This window comes from Blennius ocellaris (genome assembly GCF_963422515.1).
Source record: "Blennius ocellaris genome assembly, chromosome: 12".
NCBI classification, from domain to species: domain Eukaryota; kingdom Metazoa; phylum Chordata; class Actinopteri; order Blenniiformes; family Blenniidae; genus Blennius; species Blennius ocellaris.
In genome coordinates, this window is record NC_137661.1 from 24,019,950 (window position 1) to 24,044,133 (window position 24,184).

Consider the following 24,184-nt stretch of genomic DNA (forward strand, 5'->3'; position numbering starts at 1 on the left):
GATGTATTTGTTTCTTGCAAGAGGGAAAAGTATGAGAGGGAGCATAGAAATGTGAGAGCTGTTCTCAAGTGATCTGCAATCCTTTTAAACCACAACCATTTCTGTTCTGAAAGGTCAGCGAACAATTTAGGTAACTTCTCATGCAATGCCCAGAACAGGAGAACAAAGTGCAGCAACGTGTAAGATATGTTGTAAATTTGCATTGGTCAGATATTTTCTGCAAAAATTGTGTTGTTGGATTTTGTCCAAGTAAGCAAGAATCAAAAGCCTATACAGAGACATACGTGCAGTTGTTGTTCTTCCCAGGGCTGCGAGAAAAGAATGAATTATTTCCCTCACACAGTCCTGCTTGGGATTTCTCGCAGCTTTCTCTCAACAAATAATCTGGGCACAACTTTTCTTCACTTGTGGTGTCCAAAAACATCCATTATGGGTTAGAAGCTTGAGGTATGTGTTGTTATTGCAGTAAAGCATGCCATCTTTGTTCAATCTTCTTGAGGAGTGCTGTTTTTGGGTTTCTTGTGGACAAGATTCAATGGGCAAAATTTATGGAGAATAAATATTCTGGGAAAAATAAACTGGATACATAAAACAAAACAACCCAATAACAAACATGTAAACATAATAAGAATAATATAATATTGTATTGCTGTATAATATTACTTGTGATACCCATATTATAAATAATCATAATTCTTTGATACTTTCTGAATTTCTATTGTTCTCCCCAGATGAATATTGGTTGGATATTGTAGGATGATGATGTAGTTTTTTTTTTATCCTTCTGGACATTGCATGTTCTTTCTGCGTGTGCACAGGTTTCAGTCAAATATGCTGGCATCCTCCTACAATACAAGCTCTGTGATGGATTGATGACCTGCAGATGATGAATTGGACGTGGCCCAACATCAGCTGGGAAAGAATCCAGCTCCCTACATTCTGGATGAAGCATGCCTAAGATGGATGGAAGACGAGTGCACCTTATTCAAGTTTCATAATTAAACCATCCATCCATTTTCTTTGCTTATTCTATCCAGAGTAATGTCACGGGGTGCCAGAGCCCATCCAAGCCAACAACACCCAAGAAAGAGGCATGGTACACCCTGGACAAGCAGCCAATCTTTCGTAACTAATTTGTTTTGTAATACCTTTTTGTCCCAGCTTGGAAAGAAAAAATGCCTTTGGAAGATGTTTCCCGTTCCTTTCTCTCCCATTGTTTTGTAGCCGAGATAATTGGAAAACCTGATTCGCAGGGGTATGATCATAAAGAGCTCATGAAGTCGTGTCAAGATGCACTGCAAAGGCTGTTGACTGAAAATTGCTGATTTGAATCCAGATCTGCTCATATAATAGGTGTGCATGCCAGAAGACCATGCAACTACACATTTTCCTCTTCCATCATATCAGGGGTTTTTTATTATCCTGTCTTGAGCATTTAGACGTAGCACTTAGAATTTGAAAAGGCTGAAAATGTGAATAATAATTTGATTATATTGCATAATTTACATGCCATTACTTGTAGTAGTAAATATTGCTTATGACGAGGGCTCTCAGTGTATGAGTGAGCCCCCTTCAAAGAACTTGAACATCGGATTCATCCACTCCATTAGTCACACGTCACACTTGTTTTGTCTCATATCAAGGAGGAATCTTTTGATTGATTTGACGTCTTAAAGTTTCACCATTATAACTGCTGTTGGAATCCATAGACAATTAAAAGCATCACTGTTAATGTACCAGTTTATATTTTCAAATATCTGTCAAATCATTGTTTGTAGTCTACAACTGCTTCAGATGTTACATTTTAGATTTTGCCTGACATCTATTATTATATGCTTCATTGTCATTATTTTTTTAAAATATTTTTATTAGCCACTTTTTCTTGAAAGCTCAGAGGGAAAAACATTTGGAAAAGACATTCCTCCGACCCCTAGATGACCCCTCCTGAAGCCATCTGTTGCCCCCAGTGCAGAGTGTGGCCCACACTTAGAGAAATACACAACGTTAGAAGCTATTGGTTTTCAGTTATTACCCAAATGCCTGTTTCGTGGTTGATGAATGCACAGCACTGGAGTTAGAATTGAGCTTTCCTCAGGTGCCTTCAGTGCCTGGAGTCATAATTTAATCTCAGTTTGTGCCCTCATTGTTTCAACAAAGGCACATCAATCACCCTGATCTGGGAAAGCGCCTGATCGTGACTGTTAAAGAATTAAGGCCCCAAACTCTCTTGGCAAAGGTTCACAATTTTTTTTCTTCTCCAGTTTTTACACAACATCTAGTTTTAATGAATGACAAAATAAAATAAAATAAATCAGAAGCACAATTATTTCAATCACCAACAGTGTCATAATGAATTTTATGAGGATATTCGATTCATCGAATAGAACAAAGTCATTATTTCTGATCAATAAAACCACCTACTAAGAAATCCCAAGCTGGTGCAAAAAGAAAAAAGAAAAAAACAAAACAAAGTAAATGGCCAAAGAAAATAATTCTGTGGTCCCTGCTGGAAGGGATTTCTGCACGGGTGTGAATCTGCAGCCTGGAAAACCTTTTGACTTTGTACGTTAGCAGGAGCAACTCTGTAAGCAATCCAGCAGTGCAGAAACCCTGTACAGGCACACTGAGCTGTTGTGGCTTAACAAACAATCTCATAATGGCACCAGTCAGAGCTCAGACGCTCAGCACAGAAGGCAATGACATTTCAGAGACCTTCTGGAAAGTGAAGCACCGGCTTGAGTGTGGATGTAAAACAAAATACATTCATCAGCCACAACGCTATGCTTTGCATCGAAGAGGTTTCCAATCGTGGACATTTTGCAATTACAGACTTTTATTATATGCCAATTGTGGGACTATCCCAGATGACACCACACCATAGACATTTCCATGCGTCGTAGTGTAATAGATGAGAGATAGAAGTGCAAATAAAAAGCAGTCAAAATATGTAAAATCCTGGCCTTGCAATGTAATGTATTTCTGCTTGAGTAGAAATGGATGGAGACATGGCTGAACTCACAACAAAACCACACATTTACATTTTTAGAATTAGTTGTAGATAGATAGAACAGTTCCCGAGAAGAGGGACAGAACTTGGTGCACGACGTATCACAGTGCACTCAGTTAAATGGGAAGCAAAAGTGGTTCAATGAGCGGCACACACTATTTAGGGGAACATCGACCTTTTCGACACAGCAGCAAATGTAGGCAGGAACATGATCCAAAACAGAGTACAGTGTGTTTACATTTTAGTCCACTCGAAATGTGCTTCTGGCTGTAATAGGTTTGAAAACGTCTACATTGATGATGAGCTTTTGTAGTTTCCGACAGTCCAGGACGTGGGAGTTTGAACCTGCAAAATATTCTTTTGTCATAATGATTCAAATAGTCCCAGGTGGTGGATTGTGTTGTTTCTCACTTTGTGACTGTTTAACAGTTTTACCCACCATGCTGGAGAAGTCTCATGCACTTTCTCTCTGTGTGTGTGTGTGTGTGTGTGTGTGTGTGTGTGTGTGTGTGTGTGTGTGTGTGTGTGTGTGTGTGTGTGTGTGTGTGTGTGTGTGTGTGTGTGTGTGTGTGTGTGTGTGTGTGTGTGTGTGTGTGTGTGTGTGTGTGTGTGTGTGTGACAGACAGTGTGTGCCTGTAATCCACAAGATTTTTTCCCGGCTATCCACCTCAACAGCTAACTCTGCAGTCTGCTCACACCCGCGCAGCCCTCTCCTTTGGACAAACACAGCAGTCTCCTCTGTGATAGATGTGGAGTCTAAGTGCCACCACTGTTTTTAGCCTTCTAAATATTTCTGCTCTCGCACAAACGCCTCCATGTGCTTGACACTGGCTTCTCTGTTTGGCCTCTTTGTGTGCAATATTTGCACCTGTTCCACCCGTCTCTCTGCCCAGCATTTTATTTTTTTCTTCGTAGTGTTTTGTTCCTCCTTTCTGCCTCGGCGTGTCTCAGGAAAATCCACTGGAAACTTATTGTGGGAGATATGCTAATTTCCCTGACAATAGTGTGGGTGAGGGAAGCATATTGCTTGTTATGGAGGGAGCGTGCATGTACACAGCGGCATGCTTGTGTGGGCAAGAGGGTGTTTGGACTGTGTTTTTCTCCTTCCCATTCTGTATGTAAATTGTATTTTCTGCGTGCGACTCCAACTTTACCTAACTAACTAGGCTTTATTTGAGTTTGTGTGATGCAGCATTAGTGGAAGGCGATAGCGCCAGCAGTGCCAGGCGTGGTGATCTCAGCAGGCTTTCTTTTTTTTTTTTTTTGCACAGATTTGCGAGGATGAAAACCTCAGACCGACTTCAGAGGGCAAGTCTGAAGATACGCTAGCAGACGGCATGATAGGAAGGCCGGTTTAAATAAATAAATATATAAGTTAAATAGTCAAGTTTTGTATACTTAAAAGAGAGGGAACATTTAGGTTTCCTGTAAGAGTTTAAGAAAAGTAGAAAGGCTATTAAAGGGCTCAAAATTATTTTAGCAGGGGACATGGCTCAAAGGGGGTTCAATTCAGCCTGAAGGATGATTGATCACAATTTCTCAATAAGCGTTGCCAGGTTTCCTAATTTGTCCTCCACTGTTGCGATGAGAGTACACGTCATGACAAAACAGTGAGCCTCAGAACTGAGCAGCAGATGTCATTAATGCTCTGCACAAATAAATAGTGCCTTATAATTAGTGATTAGCATTAGAATGGAAGCCAGTTTTATTTGTTGATGTACATCTCTAGCACATTGTCAATACCTTTCTGAGGGAAATTTGTCATTACATTCATAAAAAACACGTATTTCCAGCAGTTACATTTTGTAGAACAAGGTTTGTTGACATGCTAGCATCATGGAAATGCCTGAAGATTCCTGAGCCATTGTGCAGACAAGATCCCATTTGTACTTGATCTCGATTCCTACTGGAACGATCATTTTTACAATATTTAAGAACATTTGTGGCTCGTATACTTTCTTTTAGAAAGTCTGACTCTCAGACGCTCTGAGCGTCGTTGTTGTGTCAAGGGACACACGTAACTTTCTCTTGAAATCATTATTGTGTAAATTGGGCTTAAATTGGAAGGGTCTTAGTTTATCATTATGTACACAAGGTTTTAGAATCCTTCACGTTATGTTTGTGAAGTGATTTTCCTATCTTCTGTCTTCAATTCATTGTTAGTATGAAACATGAAGAAATCAGGGAGTTATGGTCCAAATACGGTCACTTGCCAAATAAAGGATACCAAATATATATATATATATATATATATATATATATATATACACCCAGGAGTATGACTCAAAGGTGTAAACCAAGGTAATGAAAGATTTTATGATATGAATATGAGCGAAAAGAAGACACATCAGGTTCTCTGATGCTCGCACATTTACAATCAAAATGCTGCTCCAAAAACCCTGTTCATTTCCTTTAAGGGGATCCTTATTCAAACCATAAGCTGACTGCAGCAGCCACAAACGGACCATGAAGGAAAGACATCAGTGCTGAGCTACTTCCTGCGTCTTTAGGGAGGAGAGAGTAATGTCAGGAGACAGGCTAAGAGTCAGAGATGCACCGAAGGGTGTCAATATAGTACAAAATTGAATTAAAGTGTAATTAGGGAAATCATTACCTGACACTTCTGCAGTGGGGGATTTGGTTAATTTACTGAACAATCCTTCAGTGAATGGACTGTGTCTTAGACGATTTTTATGTCAAGGGTGACTAAGTGCCTGCGAGTGGTAGCGGATGAATTCATAATGCACTCCTTAATAATGAAACACAGATTCAATCAAATCTGCCTTAAAAGTGTTTATGCAGTGTAAAAGATGGCAAAGTTCATGCTGACAGAGGCATATCTTATCTCGCGTCAGAGGATAGGCAATAACGATGAGGGGCAATGCCTCGCTTTCTTTAAAAAGAAAAAATGTCGAAGCCACTCAACTCCGACTTTATCATTTTCAAACTTTCCAATAACTTCTGATAAAATGGGTCAAAATGACAGAAAATCCTGTCGTACACTTCCTAGCCTACGTTTTTCTTTTCATTTCTCAAAGTGAGTTTGAGATTAAAATGACTTTCTCAAGAAATGTTGGGTGAATTATTAAACCCGCGATACCGTCCTCGATAAAAGCACTGCCATGGCGACGGATACAAACAGGAAAAGTGAGTTTAATGGAGAGCGGTACTTGTGATAAAAGCAGAAGAAAGTTGAGGACATCAGATAAAGGAGCAATAAACAGAGTGCAAAAATGATCTCTAAGCTCTTGAAACACATAGCTTTAAAACTTCAATTTATAAGAGAAGCATGAATATATTTAATGATGTAATAAACGCGACACACATTTACAGGTAGGTTTACTGTAGCTTCGACTTCCATGTATTGCACATGAATCTGCTGTTGATATTGTCCTGATTTTATGCAAGAAATTAAAGACTTATCCAAAACGTGCTACCAGGGATGATGAAACTGCAGCGTGAGTGTGAATTCAGAATTAATCACGTTCCACTCTCAGTGCCTGAGAGCTGACAGCTCAAGGTTCAAGGTGACTCTGTTTCTACCCTCAGGTAGATTTATTGTGCGACGGCATGAGAGGACATCAGTATTACAAACTGAAGTTTAGTGGACAAAAACAGACGACTGTGCTTTTCTTAGATTTTAAAATATGGCCAGTTAACATTGTTGGTAAATGAAATGAAATGAAAAAAATTGGCCTGGTCCGATGCAATACTGGGGTGAATATCTCTCTGGCAAATCGCACCTGAAAAACATAGATGATGAAAGACTGGAGTCGCTGAAGAAAAAAATTCTTATAAAATCATGCAAAAGATCCTCTGAAAAACTTCAAAAATCAATGTTGAGATTTTTTTGTTTTTTTTAAATACAAACTTGAAACGTCCATCTCATGTGGTCCATCCCTCATCATTTGTCCGTGGATGCCGAAATAATTATATTAAATCACATAATTTTGACTATACAGGGTTGCTTGCTGCTTGAAAACATCAGATTTTACACTGGATTTCCTTGTTTAATAATGTTACATTTTATAAATAGAATAAATAGCACCCTGCAGGGATCAGAGCCCATGTCCCACGTTCTCCATGAGAAATCAGTGTGGAGTGACGAAGAGCTGCAGGCTGCACTGTCTCTTCAAAGTCCTAATGCTATCCGCACTGTGTTTATGAGCTAAAGCCTGTTCTGAATCATCGTTTCACCAGTTTATTAAACTGCCGGCAATACATTTTGTAGACGCAATCACATTCGCTTTCTTTCAAAGTGCATAATTAAAAAAAAAAAAAAATCTCAACTTTGAGTTTTGACTTGTGAGTGAGGATTTATTTTTTTTTTTTTTATCTCCTAATTTTTTTTCCCTCAGTGGCCCTAATATTCTTTCGTATAACAGCTGACACACTATGGAGCCTCTGAAGGGACATGGAGGGGGAAAAAAAGAAGAGGAAAAAAAAAACTATGTCGGGATCTCGCAAAACTTTCTCGGGATCTCGCAAAACTATATTGTTATATATGCGCATCGTGTATGTGATCGACTAAGTTTGTCCTTTCAGAGACATCATACACCGCATTGTTGTTGAGAGAAGCTAAAGCTAATGGAGGACACCCACCCGAGTTTTATTTTGAAATCGGCCTAAAATATAAAGAAATGCTTTTGCGAGATCTCACAAAAGTTATTGCGAGATCCCAAGATACTTTTGCGAGATCCTGAGAAAGTTTTGCAAGATCCCGAGATAGTTTTTTTTTTTCCTCTTCTTTATTTTTTTTCTCCATGTCCCTTTGGGGCCTCCGTAGACACACAACCAACATTAAAAAAATAATAATAATTTCATTTTAAATGTTTAATTACAATAAATGCTGCAATTGGGTCCAGAAAATATCAGACTTCGTTCACTCGTGCAAGTTTTTTCTAAACAATGGAGTACTAATGAGTTTATGTTTTTTCCTCTTCAGACATCCTTATTGAGCATATCATAAATATCAGAACAGAGTTTTTTTCAGTTATTTATAAAACTATTGAAATACCAGAAAATATCTGTTACACTATGAAACTAACAATAGCAGATAGATTACAGCTATTTATAACCGAGCCAAGCCTCCAATGACACAGGCACTGAAATGTTTCGCTCCAATTGACTGACTCCCTGTTCAAAGGCGTAAACCTCTGTTGAGAAATAGCCACACCAAGTATGCTTTTTTTTTTTTTTTTTTAACCCTCTTTTCCTGTTTCTTCAAGTGATTACTTTCTGAGTTTGAAAACATGTCACAGACCATCAGCCACAACTTAGGGAATTAAACCGTTTCCAATCCAAACCAGAGGTTGCCGTCACACCTTATTATTTCCGGGTTTATCCAAGTGACACAAACACATAAATGAAAAGAATTAATCAAAAAGGCAATGTTTTTTTTAAAGCTTCTTGTCTCATTCCAATTAAGCCATTTGTATAGTTCCCATTCTAATTGTAGTTCTCTTGAGAGAGGCAAAAAAAACCAAAACATTTAATTTAATTTAATTAAAAAAACAAACACATTTGCAGGAACTAAAATGACAGTGTCTTCATTCTCAACACTTTTTAGGTGTAATCAGTAAAATGTCAGCTTGCCTTCTAACTCACACACAAAATATCGTTCCTGCGGGTATTGCTTTACATTTCTTTGTTTATTTTGTATTTTTTAACACACAGCCAAACTTGAAGCAGCTATCAGAGTCACAAAAGAACCAAGATACAAACTTCTGTGACTCTTTGTGCATGTTTTCTTGGTGAACTAACATATTATTTATATGCAGCAGGACCTCAAAAGGACGTGACACTGTTATGTGCTATAAGTTGTTTGGTGCTTTTAAAATTTAAAATTTTGAGTTCAGAATGGAAATATAATGAGTTGAATCAATATTTCTTGAACATTAAGAAGCGGCTCACGTGTACAATATTTATTTCCTCAAAAAGTGAATACATATGAATGAAATGTGATTCAAAAGTCCTTGTTTTGTTGCATAAAAAGTTTGCTTTAGTTGTTCTTTGCCAAGAAAAAGAAATATTAAGAAAGACCAGCGGCTGACTTGATTACATTTTTGTTATTTTGTTTGTAAAAAATCCATCCAAAACTGAGTAAAGCTCTTGTTATTCCAAACATCAATGAAACTACAAGATATATCTCGGCTCACCAAAAAGCGAGTGTGTTTAAAGAGGGAGAATAAAATGACCAAAAAAAAAAGCTTTCATAAACTCAGATAACAAAGAATGAAACATCGACATTCATAAAACATCATTTAATACTTATTTTCAAAGTACAAATCCAGACACACAGAAAATATAAAGATGAAGAAAGCTGCTATTGGTTTTGTTATTGTTGTTTTTTGTTGCCTGTCCCGTAAGTCTTTAATTCAACACACATGGATCCAACGGTGGGAGAGGTATCATGGATGAAGCAAAGGAAAGGAAAAATGTTAAGAAGGTTGCAACAGCCGCTGCCCCGCTGCAAAGTGGTGGGGGTTTACAGTTTTCAGAAAATAGTACAGGTGGACTTGTATCTTTTGATGGAATCACAAACCCTGAAGTGTGAAGAAAAATATTGGATGCCAACTTAAATAAATCCTCTACCCAAAAAAAATTATTCTATTTTACAAATGCGGATCTTTCAACGGGACAATGATCCAGAGCATGGCAGTCCCCTGATGCAGTTTGTTCAAGATTTGAAGTTGAAAATCTTATTTTTGTGCAATTGTTTGTCTATACAATATGTATGGGCAATATTGGTCCCAATATTTTATTTTCTGGAAATAGATTTGAAAAAAGTCGGGTCATCTCATTTTCAGCATGATGGATGTGTGACACTCGTGAGGTGTGTGCAGTTCAAGATACCATGTGACTTTACCGAAGGCAGATGAGATGACACATGCGTCTCAAATGATTTGAATTGCAGGAAGCGCGATGCGCCGTGGGAGGAGCTGGCCAGACAGGAGCACAAAAGCAATGACGGCGAGAGCAGAACCAGCGACACGGGAGATAAGTGTGTGAAGAATGGGCTCAGGACACTGTGGTTTAGGTTCGTCAAACATAAGGCCCGTGGGCTGACACTGGCCCTCCGGAGGCTCTAATCCAGCCCCGGAAATGACCAAGCAAAAAGATCTTGAAAACTTTTTTACTGAGTATTTCAAGGAGTAGTGGACAAAACCCAGCATTGACACTTGAACTGATATCATGAATCACATGATGCTTCCATAAAAGAGAATATTTTTGGACATTTCACTGTATTTTGCATGAGAAAATAGCAGTTAAATTGTCTTTATGGTGAAATTGTTGCAATGTTTGTTACTAATTATTTCTATTTTGTGTAGGATTTTAAAGATAAACTTTAAATGTAACTCCTGTTATGACATTATTTTACTGGCCCAGACCGCTCATGATGAAATTAGAGCTCTATGTGGCCTCAGAACTAAAATTAGTTTGACTCCTCCATTAATTACTGCATAGTAATTGTCGTGTGTGTGTATTTATGGAGTTGTCAACATGTTATTAAACTGTGTACTGATTAATTACCGGTATGTGGAAACTGTGAATTAAAAATAGAAGTATTTAAATTATTATTTTTTTAAATTTTAAAATCATGATCTTCAAGTGAAAAGTGATCATATGAATGGAAAAAGACAAGTTGATGATTTTTTTGCCCCCCAAAAAACTTTAATTGACTACAAAAGAACATTTTGGCTTCTTGAAACAACCACAAAACACTTTACAAATGTAGAAATGTTTTTGTTAAAGAAAAAAATGTTTTGCTAAAACTAAAGCTCCAGAAAAAAAAAAAATGTTGACCATTTTATTTTGTAATTCATGGACTTAAATTCCTGAATTCAGACAAACTAGGCAGATCTTTTCTGTGCACCTGAGTTTTAGCTCCGAGCTAAAATCCCGGCTAATACATCAAATGCACTGACCCTTGAACTAACTTGTAAATTTAAAAGACACTGATGCCTTTGGATATAAATGGGAATGCAATGCCGACGACTTTGCTGTAACACTACGCACGGATTGTTTTCAGGCTAAACAACATGGCTACACACAAGTTACATGACCGCAATTAGAAGCAGTATATCCTCCTGGGAGAGAGATTTATGAGCAGGTGATCGTGTCTGTGTTTGTGTGTGTGATCTTGAACGTTGCTGCACTGGGACAAAGTAGTGCAGTGTGTATGATGCCATTATTTTTTGCAGAGAAGCTTCATGTGTTGCTTCTTCTCAAGTAATTAATTTATTCATGTCAGTTAAAAATAAAACCAGGAGAGAAACCTATTGAGAATATGGAGCTGGAAGGGTGTCAAAACATCTGCTGGTCACACTGCAGTGCTGTGTCCAAACAAAAGAAAGATACGGCTTGTTGAGATGTTTCGTTTTTACAAATCACTTTCACTCCTTTAAAGTGTCCCTGAAATGTTTTTCAGATTTCATCTTTAGAAAGAAGAATAAATATGCTTTCGAAAGGTATATAACATTCCCAGATAAAAGTCCGAATTCCGACCCTTTTAATTGACTTTACATGATGCAGCAGACGACGGTATATTTGCGGGCCATAAATGTGAGCCGCCTGAGCTAGACCGGATATGACGTACGAGGGGTTATATGTCCCAGCCAAAACAACATCAGCTGATTGAAGAATGGAGGGGTTTGGCGATACAGAAGCACCTAGGAGCGATGTTAGCGAAGATTTAAGTGACGTATCGTTGGTTTTGGACGAAGATGAAGGAGAGGAATCATCGGAGGAAGAATTAGAAGAAAATCAAGGCGTTCAACCATACATGTTTGAGCCGTGAGTACATATTGTGTGTGACCGGGTATTTACCCGTGAGTACATATTGTGCGTGACCGGGTATTTACCCGTGTGCACATATTGTGCGTGACCGGGTATTTACCCTTGTGCACATATTGTGCGTGACCGGGTATTTACCCGTGTGCACATATTGTGCGTGACCGGGTATTTACCCGTGTGCACATATTGTGTGTGACCGGGTATTTACCCTTGTGTCAGAGTGGGTGTTTTGCAAAGTTTATTGGTCTATTTGTCTTAAGTTTTAGCAGGTTTTAAAAAGACTTACTGAAGGTTGGGTTTAAAAAGCCGTTAAAAAGCCGTTTAAAAATGGTGGGGACAGAACCAGGTTTCAGGATACGTTTCCTCTTCACAGCAAAACCAAGTGACTCTCGGATTGCGGGTGCTGTTTCGTAACAGTCATCCGTGAAATGTTGACTGCAGAGATAGGAGGCCTCTGTTGGTGTCCAGTTGGAGCGAGTGCGCTGCACTTGTTTTGTCCATAATCTCCTCAAAGTTTCATCTTTTGGGAATTTATGGACACTTACAGACGGACTGGGCATTTGGGAACACCCAGCCGCAACACAACGCTTCGGCATGACTCTAAAAAACTGCTAAATAACGCGATAATGCAGAGCACATGTAAACAAGACGCTACGATCAGCTGTTGTGGGCGGAAGTAAATAACCCCTCATACGTCACAGCGCAAAACTACGGCAAGTTGGGAAAACTAGGTCAGATTCACAGGGCGGGAGATTTAAAGGCATATTTAGACGTTCGGCGCTCAAGAGCAAGATAGTGGTGTGATTGTCATTGGTGTGTCATATATCATTCGAAAGGGGGAAAATAATGCTAAATACTGGTGTATTTTAATAGAATTATTTCAGGGACACTTTAAGTTATATAAATAGGAGCAAAATCTTTATTTGTTACACTTGCCTGAATTGCTCTTTCTGGATTAGCACATGAGATTGAATGAGGATTCTCAAATATTCCCCTAAATGTAAAAGTAAATTATTTACATATGCAATAAAAAAAAAAGAAAAGATTTTTAACCTTTTGTTTTCAGCAATAACATTTCTTCCTATCCTTCCTACAAGGTCCACAAGGCACAGAAAATGAAGCTGAATGCTGGGAAGGTGTTTAAAACTAAAGTCTTCAAAGTGCAGTTTGTTTAATGCATTTTAAAACACAGCTAATAACCCTCTGCAGGGGTACGGCCAGCATTTGCTGTGTGGGTAATGGTGCAGCATAAAATAAGGAGGTATGAAAAATATGACCTTCAGTCATTGAATATCACAAGGTAAACAACCACCGCTATGTTAAAAAAAAAAACAGCATTGCTTCCCCTCTTAAGATGCTCAGTGCATATACGCTATTAGATACCACTGAAAATGATGAATACTTTAAATTAAACCTAAATTAGCTTCAGCCAAACAGAATGACGACAGGTCTATTCAAAATGGCCCTTTATCACAGTGTGTGTGTGGCCTCGTAAAACATTTTCGAACTGCTTCTTATGCTGCTTGTAATTCCCTCTTTCCCCCCCATCCCACATCTTTTGGACCAGCGTTGTGACAGCTCAGGTCCCTGCAGCCTCCCCTGTGTCACTCACTTTTCAGCAACACCCTTGGATCACAACATTCCATTTATTCGGTAAGTGTTTGTGATCACATGTAATTTGGTTTTCTCTGCACTGTCCCAGCGTTTATGGCAGCTGATGAGGTCTTAGAGAGCCAAGCCTTTTATTCTCCTGAGATCATGTCCCAAAACAGCATCTGGCTCTGCCTCACAGCCAAACACACACACACACACACACACACGGTCTGTCAAACAAACTGCCACAAAGCCGCACACACATGCTGCATACTATATTTAACCAGTTCTGTCCGTCTCATTGCTGCATTAGCTCTAACTATTTGTCCATCTGCAGTCCTTTCATTCAATCTCAGTACAGTCTGTTGTCTGTTGTTAAAAATCTCACTGCTGGGTGATTTCAGTATTGAAGCGACATATGGTCACTGATGAAATGTTGTTATCTCATGCCATACGAAAGACAGCATTTGAGTCAATCCATGAATATCACCCGGTGAAGAATTTGTCTTTCTAAATAGATACACACAACACAAAAACAGTCAAATCGACAACACTGTCAATGTTGAAAATGATGTTAGTTAAAGTAGGATACAGGCTGCACAGATTTTAAGTCGATGTTTGTGTTACGTTACGATTCAAACACATTGCCAATCTCAGTAACCATATTGTCCCACATATAACCTGCAGCAAATTACTGAGCAATACACACATCTGTAAAGGTAATAGCCAGGTCTGTGTAAAGTCCGCGTTTCATAAATTGTTTCGTCCCTTCCTGTTTTGTTTTGGTACTCATCCATGTTGTCCGTATTATTGCACACTTGCCATTCCTGTCGACTTTCCCTGTATGCGTCTGATTGTGTCAATGTGTTTCACCTGTGTCTTCACTTCCCCTGAGTATATATATCCTTCTCTTTCATGTCTGTTGCCAGATCATCTTTGTCCCTTGTATCAAGCCTGTTGTGGATTACACTATAGAATTTAATACATTGGCGGCAGAGAGCGGCTGGAACAATGAGGCCCTTATCTCCATTTTTCTTTATGGACTCTCGGGTCCTGTAAAGCACCACGTGGCTTCCCTGGACATCCCTTGATGACCGAATCTCTGTAGCTTCCAGGGTCAACAGAAGGCTATGTGAGCAGGAGAGTGAATGGGTGCGTGAAAATTCCTTGTGTAAATCTGCAGAGTGTTTCATCAGTCCCCACGATGTTTCTGGATCCTGCAACACTGGCAACACTGACTTGAGTTTGCCAAGCTCCCATTGATGGCCGAGACATACCATAAAAACCTGAAATACCTGTGTTCCGCTCAGAGAATGAACTTCCTGTCCTGTCATCCCAGGTCTAAGAATGTTAAACCAGATTTCCTCTCACACCTGTCTGACGCCTCTTTCAACCCTGTAAATCCTGACACAATTCTGCCCTCCACTTATATTATAGGAGATGTCTTGCTGGAGCTCAAGGACAGGGTCAAGTAAGCACTTGAGGGTCTGACGGTTCCAGAAGAGTGTCTATCCAACTCACTGTTTGTGTTTGAGTCCCTCAGGTCAACAGTCATTCACTTGGCCCACCATTTTCCAATCTCCTTCCATCCAGGAGTCAGTAGAATTCCCTTCATGGCCCGACAGTGGTTTTGGTGACCGGGCATGGAAAAGGACATCCAGGAGTACATGGCCCCCTGCTTTGTCTGTGCTCAACAGAACACCTCCCATCGTCTGGTTTGTGGTCTACTGCCTCCCCTGCCTATGCCTGAGACCAGACATTATTGAGCCATGTTTTCTTGGTGCACAGCTTGCTGGTCAAGGTGACACTGGACTTGTTACTGCAGTTTATCTCCAAGTTCTGGTGGCCCCTCTATGAGCTTCTGGGCGTGTGGGTGAGTCCCTTCCTGGGCTACCAGACCTATGGATAGTCGGAGAGAATCAGCCAGGAGCTGGAGAGGCACCTGCAGATCCTGACACCTCCTTGGCCGTCAGGTCTCTTCTTGTATTTGTGTAAACTAGCATTTCTTACCTGTTTCCTCCCTTCCTGTTTTATTTTGCTTGTCTGCATTACTGCACACTTCCTGCCACCGCTCCTTCTGTGCATATATTTGTGTCAATGTGTATAACCTATGTGTTCCCCTCCCCATTTCTGGAATAAACTCGGTAAAAATTAACTTTGTCCCTGCATTTCCATTTGTATTCAATCATTTGTGTGACAGTAATAGGCTGAAGATATTTAAATCAATATGACATTTGTCTGGGCTGACTACAGTGCAGAACTGGTGTGCAGGAAGAGAAGATTCGAGACAATCAAATTATTAGTTTATCCAATCAAATTATTAGATTATCCAAAAATGAAAATCTGTTCAACAAAGAAGAAGTTTGCATGCCATTAAGCATAGCAGGCGCAACTCATTCCTGAAAACAGTTGTGACCCCTAACAAGGTTATTTGAGCTCTAATGTGAGCAAACAATGACCATAAAATTACTGCAAACATCTTGTGCAGCACAATCCAACTATTCAAAAGTCCAATATTTACCTCATTATATTTCTAGATTTTCTCCTCTCGCTGTGCTCTTGTGGCCCTGCAGCACATGGAGAAGTACCACTGCTGTCTTCGTGCCCTTTTTTCAAAAGTACATTGCTCCAAATTTTCAATCTATAAATAAAACACACTTGGTAGTGGGGAAATAAAGAGCCTTGATACAAAAGCAGCTCCTTGGCAGCTATTGTGGTGGCTCCCAGACAAGGGTACATTATGCTGTGATGATGAAATAAAATGGACATTGTGTACATCATCTTTTATCAAAAACCCTTTTTAAAGATCAAAGATTTTATAACTTGTTTAGCATTAGATTGGTGGATAAATAAAGCACAACAAAATGAAAAAATATTGATTTTTTCAAATAATCTGAGAAAAAAGTGAAAACCTTCTTAAAGGGGGTTGTTATCGCCATGTAGTAAGAGACTTCTTGGGCTGGGGAAGACTCGCCATCAAGAGCATCAGGACATCTTCCACAGGCCTAGTTGTTTTTCAATTTATTGTGGCCATAAACGACTAAGAATGTTTCAATATCATCATACGCTCACTGAAAATCTTAGTATACCAGTAGCTACATATATGACAACAATACAGCAAACACTAAATAACATGCCACCGCTGCGGGATAAAATTTGTGACTGAGTTCCATTTCTGGTAAAATCCTGAAATATCCCCCCCAAATCTGCCCCAAGTTTGGGGTGTCAAAAAACCAAATGGGGAGTCATAATCTTGATCAACAAATCTGTTATAATTGCTGTAGCTTTTCTGACACCTCCTGTTTAAAACTCAAAAAGCCAAAAGGATCATGAGACCATGCTTTATTTTCATACTGAAAATCAACATCAATCAAAGCTTTGTCATTCTTCTCAATGGGAGGTTTCTTTCCTCTCTGAGATACAAAAGTTTGCAAGGGGCTCATGAGAAAAACAATAAGAAGGATCAAACCTACTTGTCTGAAGTGTAGAAAAAACCCCACACTATCACCTGTGGTTGGATCCTTTCCTCTGTGATAGGTCATTTGAGCAAATATTGTAAAACTAGCCAACTGGGATTGCCTCCAATAAACATGATAGAGTGGCATCAAATGTGGATGGGTGGATAAAGTTGTGCCAAATGCATTGTTTTGCTGTGAACATGCACATCTAGATCCTTCTCTTTGCTGTTGTCTGATGCTGCCAGTATGTGAATAACTGGACCACACAGTGGTGCAGTGGTTAACACTCTCAACTCATAGCAATATTTTATACAATATAAGAATATAGATAATATGCAGCACCTTGGGTCATCAAATGGGATAAGGTGATATTGATAATGGCTGGAATGACTTTACCGGGAACAACAAATCACCTTCAGCGCCCCAAAAATGACAATGTCACTGCAGGTACTATGTTGATATTTTAAGATAACTAGCTAACTAACTTGCTTAATCCCCTTGGGAAAATTCCATATTCTGTATTAACCAATCATATTTTGAAGATGTAGAGGTGTAACCATGTTATGGCACTCTCGGAAACCGATGGTGGTCATGTAAACACGCAAAAAGACCATTTGGGTTTTCAATTATTTTAACAAATAAATGTTCAGGATGGGGAGGATGTTCATCTTCCAGTGCAATTCAAAATGGAGTGGCAGTAACGAGCCATTGGGGTATTTCACATACTCTGATGGCAATTAAACTCACGGCGGGGGAGAACCCATGGTTGTGTAAAGCACATAGATGATTATAGCAAAGCTCCTGGGTATTTCGGCTGGTCACTGTGGCCTGAGGACAGTTGGCTAAGGTCATTTATCAGTAGCGAGTCACCACAGGCAGACGCAGGGAAGCTTTCTCGCTCTGACCTACGTTCTCCGTAAACCGAGAAAATGTCCTACTAACACTGGGTTTTATTCTAAAAACAAAACTACAAAAAAAACGCCTTCTATCACTGGTGAATTGTTTGCTTTTCTTCCTCTGAGGAGGGAATGAATCGTCCTTGGCCCTCGCTGCAAATTCAGACCCGCATCAAGGAGAAATAACTCTGAAGGAGTGAAAACAGAAAGAGGAGGAAAACATAATGCTAACAAGGTTTATACAATGGCTTGTGCCAGCCAAGCAATCTGTCTGGTCAGATAAGCAATTCGCAACATGTTTTATGAGACACTTAACCACATTCTGCCCAGCTGGACAAAAATGAAACTGGGTGCTTAGCATTAAAAAGTGAGCTATTGTGTGAATCTATGACAAAAAGTAGCCAATTGCGCCTGTGTTTTGTTTACATGTGCACCACTTTCCGGGCATCATACAGCCATTAAACAACTCAGAGACAAATCTGAATCAGCACTGACCGAATAGAAAGACTGAGTTAGATAATCACAACTATTTTATTGTTGATTTCTCTCTTTTGCTGACTGATGCATATGTTATTGCTTTTTTTGTCAGCAAAAACATTTCATTATAAGTACTTGTGAAAAAAAAAACATACTCCTAAAGCTAATGTTTTCCCTTTAATGCCTCAACAGAAGTCAACTCCAAAGATTTTAATGACAAAGTTGAGACTCTTTTTCAAAACCTAGCCTGTACCTCAAATTAAAGAGAAAAAATAACCGCCACCAAACCTTTTAAATAGAGATTTCAAGACTGAATTGCTTGAAGTTTGCATACTTTTCTGTACAGTAGCTTCACTTTTCAAACGTGTGAAGTCTTATGCATGTTTGATTATAATGCACATTATGGTCAACGAGAATATCTACTTCTAGTTACACACATCAGCCATAAGAATATGAAAACCAGCCTTAGGTTTTGTAGGTCACCTGCTGCGGACTTAAGATAGAATTGAATCAATAGTGAATGAAAATGTGCAATTAACTGTCAGTGTGCTCTGTTGCTAACCACAAGTTGGCAGATCTGACCGACAGGGATGTCAAAGAAATACCTAAAGATGATATCTAATATCACATTTACATTAAAACATTGGGGGGAAAAAAGAACCTAGAAGTAAAATAACCCTGCCCAAGGGCTTTCAAGGTGTGCCGTGGTATCTTGCACAGAGATGTTCATAACAGTTCATTAAAGTCAATGAACCTTGCCCCTACCCCCATGACCTTGTCACTGCTTCACTCTATTTCTTTCTGTGATAGAAACTCACCACTGCAGACTGGAAAACACAGCACAGGAGCTGTCGGTTAGAAGATGCTTGGAGAGTGTGGAGCCTATAAAATGTAGGCCTTGTCAAACCAGATATTCCTATGGTACTGGCAATCTAACATAACATTTTATAATTGTAATACATAATACAAAGTATGTCACCATGTTAATCTGTATTTTACAGTAGATATTAATGTGGTAAACAGGCTGGTGTCTTCAATAACATTGGAGCACACAGATTTTCCGAGGCGAAACAATATTACACATTAGATCATAAATACTACTGTGGAATACACCAAAACTGCCCTGATATTACTCTGGTACCTCAGAAATAACGAGTTATTAAATAAATAAGAGTAGTTAATAAGAGTAGTGAAAATGGGACACCAGATATTGCTTGTCATGGTGAGACAGATACTGCCATGGTAGTCAGTCATCGTATTCTGTGGAATCTGAGATATTATAATGGTACACAACATGGTACCACTCATATAATTTCCATCCATCCATCCATCCATCCATCCATCCATCCATCCATCCATCCATCCATCCATCCATCCAGGAAGCCGGCCATAAAACACAATAGTAGCTCAGATAATACCATAGCACAAGACACCTACAAAAAACCCACAACACAAATACAAAACAAGTCCCTCTGCAGACACAGAAATAACTGTTCATACCACACGTACACGCAGCATATTTCATTGACCACATGCTACTAATGATCACTTCAACTTTGGATCCCTGAAATACTTGCTGTGGGTCTTTCTCTGAATATATACGTATTTCTATATTTCTGCTGTAAGTATTTTTCCTTGTGACATAGCCTCAGCTGACACATAACAGCAAGACAAATATTTGCACTCTCCATTCTTTACACTTATGCACATCGCTGGAGGGTGATACAACCTGATTTAAACAATTTGGTCGACTCCATGAATACTTGTGTCTCCAGTACATCCCACAACACTGTCAAGAAAGCTGGAATATAATTTAATTTCTGAAAGCAAAAGCTCTCTCGAAAGGTAGACATACTAAAGTTTGCCATCTGCTTGTTAGGCCTCTGTTTTCCCACTCAATAAAAAAAAAAAAAAACCAATAATGTTTACTCTTTACTATGCAACACGGTATATATTTCAATTTCTGGAGTTAATGGTTTTTGAACTGAAGTGGCCACATTTGCAAATAACAATTTTGCTACCGCAAATGAACTCAACTCCCTGATGAAGTGAAAAGTCTACCAGCCTTGACAGTGGGGAGAGAATTCACACAGGCTCTTGATCATATCATATATACACATGTATGTACCAGCACACATAAACACACTGGCTGTCAGAGCAGTCATGACTGAACGTGCGAGTGTCAGAATCGTTCAGATATGAGAGGGAACAACCGTGAGAGGGTGAGCATCTGGGGAGGTTCTATTGGAGTCAGAGTTTCTCTTCCCCCAGATAGATTGACACACTTCATTAATTCTTTCTTTTCTCCCTCTCTTTCTCTCTCTCTCTCTCCCTCACTACAAATATTCTCTTTTTGCATGGATGTTGTCATGTCAGCTGTGAAGAAAGCACATGTCATAATAAAACATAATGCAGATAGATGACTTTGATAAAATATACATGTATTTATTGTGGCACATGACACAATGAAACAATTTTGCAATTTAAAATCCAATGAAACTCAACGTGAATTGGCCGTGCAATACTGATGCATTTTTTCACACACTAAATCTCCATCTTAGCATGTAAGGTTTCACTTAAAAGCAGGCATATACACACTTTCAATAACGCTCATATGCACAATGTGCAACGTGATAGTAAATATCACAGCATATATAACGAAATTTGTAGTGAAATTCATTGTGTTTGTATCAGTTGTTATAATATTATTGTATCCAAGTAAATTGTGCAGTATGAGAGACTGATGTACAGTCATTTTTGTTCATTGGAGTCCAGTAGTTGGTTGAGGTCTCGGAGCTTTGCAGCTTTTAAGGGAGTAGTCACTAAATCATCTTAGACACCGTTACAACTTGCAAGTATTTCTCCGACTGAGAATATAAGACGTCATAAAGTGAGTGATTATACAATCACTCCAGAGTCTAGACATTCAACAGACATTATCCTGTAGTACAAAATGGTATTACTGGGGTGGAGTGCCGGAGGCTACTTTGTTAAGCTGGTTCACTTTAACACAAGACACAGGCCTTTCACAGGAGCACCCTGATTTGTTCTCACATTTAAGAATAATGTTGCACAATGTCCCACAATCTGTTGGGGAAGATTTGTGTATATTTAATTGCGGCTATTAATTAATTCTCCTGTACTGTTTATTTGGAGCTCAGTGAGCTTAGAAGGCGTCATTAAACAGTTGTTTTCTCACAGAGCTGGAGGCGGATGAAGACAGAATCAGCAGATACTTCAGCTGACTTTTTTGGGGGGGATTTGTTCACATGGTTCAAATCAAAAGCCTGGTCACTTAATCATAATGAATAACCATCGAAATCGACTGTTTTCACTCCAATGACCAAGTTTAATGTTGTTCAAGAAGACTTTAATATCAAGAGTTGCACCGTGGGCTCTATAGTCCATCATCATTGAAACCATCGACACAGAAACCTGAGTTCATTAGCATATGAAACCTTGGAAGACACCGCCAAAGACTTTAAATACTTCACTTCCCCACCTATTTGGTTTCGTTCCAAGGTGGACATTTTCATAAACGCTCCGACTCCATCTCCATTTTCCAATGTGAAAACATTGGAAAATGCTACATTTTTTAAAATGCTGCGACAGCAAATGTGGACCATGGCAGTTGTAAATAGTTTTTCTGCACAAGTGCCAGTTAATGGACAGCTCTAACTTGTGATCTGGTCTGTTAACTACTTTGTATTCAGCGTTTCTGTTGTTTCCATGTAAACGGACATCGTTCTGAAAATGTTGTTGTGTAAATGATGCTCAAGAGAGGTACAATCATGCAGACAGAGGTTCACCAATCTGTTCCAAGCTGCATTTGAAAACAGAGATATTTTCCAAAAATATTTTCCTGAAAATGTCTCGTTACACCTTGCAATTCACAGGATCACCTTTGAAAATTGCTGGTGACCTTCGGGACCTATGACTGCACAGCATTTAAACACTTCCAGATGTTCAGCCTTCATCTCTGATCAGAAAGGTTTTTTGAAATAGTCAAAAGAAAGAAAATGGAAAACTGTTTTGTGGACATATGAATTAATTGTGAAATTCTTTTTGGAGACCATAGATGCCATGTTTTGCAGACTAAATAAGAACATCCAGCTTGTTAATCAGTGGACAGTTGAAAAGCCTGTGTCTCTGATGGTATGGCATTGCATTATGGTGTATGGTTTAGACAACCTACATATCAGGAAAGGCATTATAAATGCTGAAGAGTGCATTGAGGTTTTAGAGCATGTCTCTTTCACGGAAAAGCTTTTGCATATTTTAGCAAGACAAGACTAAAAAACATGCTGCATGCATCACCACAGCACCGCTTCAAAATAGTAGCGCCCCGGCGCTGAACTTTCCTTGCATGTAGTCCAGACCTTTCCGTAATGGAAAACATTTGGTGCATCATGAAACAAAATATCTTGCAGCAAAGACAGAGGACTCTTTAGCAGCTAGAATTCTGCAACAGAGAACAATAGGAAACATTCTCCTCCCAAAACTGCAGGAAATATTTCCCCTCACCTTCCAGACTTTTACAGACAGTTATTCCACAAAGAGGCGCATGTTACTCAATGCCAAATATGTATGGCCCTGCACCAACATTTGGAGTTATGTTTCTAAAATTTGATATGAGATATTATTTTCTATGAAACAGAAAAAAAAAAGTTTGTTTTAACATCTGTTGTGCTTTTTGCTGCATCCCGACTATTTGAGAGCTGCGGGTGTAATTAGAAATTGGGTGATTGTTGAACTCAAGGATGATGATGATGATAAACAAGATAAAAAAAAAAGGGCTTTCATGAATTGATAAGTGGTGAGTCTTGTGAAAAACAAGTCATCCAAGATCTACTTAGCACCTTATCAAACCATACTTGTGTCTTTCCGTCTAATTATGTGTGCTCCTGGCCTTACTGAGGCACGTGGACATGCTTAAATAAGGGCGAATATCTTTCTTCACTGGTTGCAAATTATACTTCATACTGTAGAGACACACAAGGAGGTACCTGACATCTTGTGTCCTTTAGTGATACTTGTATGAACAACAAATATGCAGTGCCTCATCTATCAAATCCCAAGTAAAATCTTTCATTATACATGTATATATTTCAAAATTATTTAGCATAAACTCAATCACATACATTTAGGTGTTTATTTCATGTGGGATCCAGAGGTGTCAAGCATGATTTATCCTTTTCTATACTGCTTGTCATGAAAACGTAGGTGAAGCCAGCAGCGCTGTGACAAAGCACTGACAAAGGCTGTCAGGTTCTCAGGCTAATTAAAACCTCAGTTTCACTCAGTTCCCTGATCACTCCTCACAAAGACCCTTGAGTGGCATCAATGAGCACACTCAGGCTTAAGTGAATGTTTACCTCCCCTAATGACTATCTGTCTCGGTGCTGAGTAAATGCAACTGCCTCAGTCCTTTCCGCCGCTCACTGAGGTTACACAGGCTCATGCAGAGAGTGGGACCTCGTCCTGAGGTGTATGTCCCGGCTGTTTAATGACGTCGGACCATTTGCAGGCTGTTACCGTTTTTGTTCTGTACAATGACTGCTGGACAGCATGGGCGGCACAGTGGTAGATGTTACTGTTTAACTCAAAGAGAAAGCCTCGTTGGCATCTATACCTCTGCTCTGTCTGCATGGAGTAGCATGCCAGTTTTGTTTGTTTTTGGTTTTTTTAATGAAGTCAGGTAGATGGAGAAATCTGAACTTCCAGCATGTGAGAACATGAAAGTGAATGTATCTTTATCTGTGTTTGCTCTGGGATGGACTGATGACCTGCACAGCGTGTTTTGTTTTGTTGTGTTGTTGTTTTTTTTGCCTGTAGGCTTCCCACATGGTGAGACAAGTTATATTCCACCAAAATAAAACAATATTTGTGGAGGTTTAACAGTGAACCTTTGACGTTTAGGCAACCCACAGCAGAAAGGATGTACTCTTAAGTTCTAC